Source organism: Octopus bimaculoides, chromosome 3 (assembly GCF_001194135.2).
Source record: "Octopus bimaculoides isolate UCB-OBI-ISO-001 chromosome 3, ASM119413v2, whole genome shotgun sequence".
Lineage (NCBI taxonomy): Eukaryota > Metazoa > Mollusca > Cephalopoda > Octopoda > Octopodidae > Octopus > Octopus bimaculoides.
The window spans coordinates 113,117,268-113,117,939 of NC_068983.1; positions in this window are offsets into that span (position 1 = coordinate 113,117,268).

Genomic DNA, 672 nt, shown 5'->3' on the forward strand with positions numbered 1-672 from the left:
GAAACGTCATATTCTCTTTCTTTCCTTTCCCGAGCGTCCAGTAACACAATCTGTATCACGTCGTCACGTTGTTGTTTTTTGTCTTTGTCCTTTTTTGAACTCATATATATATGAGTGTCTTGGTGGTCTTGTGGGTAGAGACATTAGACAACCACATTGAACATCCTGGGCTAGGTTCAATCCTACCCAGTGCCTGCATTAAAGGGTCTTACTAAAACCAGACATTGACATGAAACTAGAATTTTCATGTCTACTGTGCAAGCCATAAGCCAGAAATATGTCCCAGAGCACAAGGCCAAAACAAGGGAGAGGAAGATCCTCATGAGACGGCGGACGAAAGTTGCAAATCGACTTAACCAGCATCCCAAGAATGGCCAAAGGTCCCGCCTAAAAACGACACTGATGGAGATCGAAAAAAGGCTGCAACAATCCTATGTGAAGGAGAGAGCAGACAAAGAAGCCTGAGTTATAAAAAACATTAAGTCAAACCCAAAGGCCTTCTTTCATTACGCAAAAGAAACAGCCTCAGTACGCTGCAAGATTGGACCCCTCTTCGAAAAGGATGGCTCCCTCACAGACAGTCCAACTAGGATCAGTGAGGTACTGAATGAGCAATTCAAAAGTGTCTTCACCACTCCGTTGGAGCACAGACAAGTGAACAAACCAGTGGAC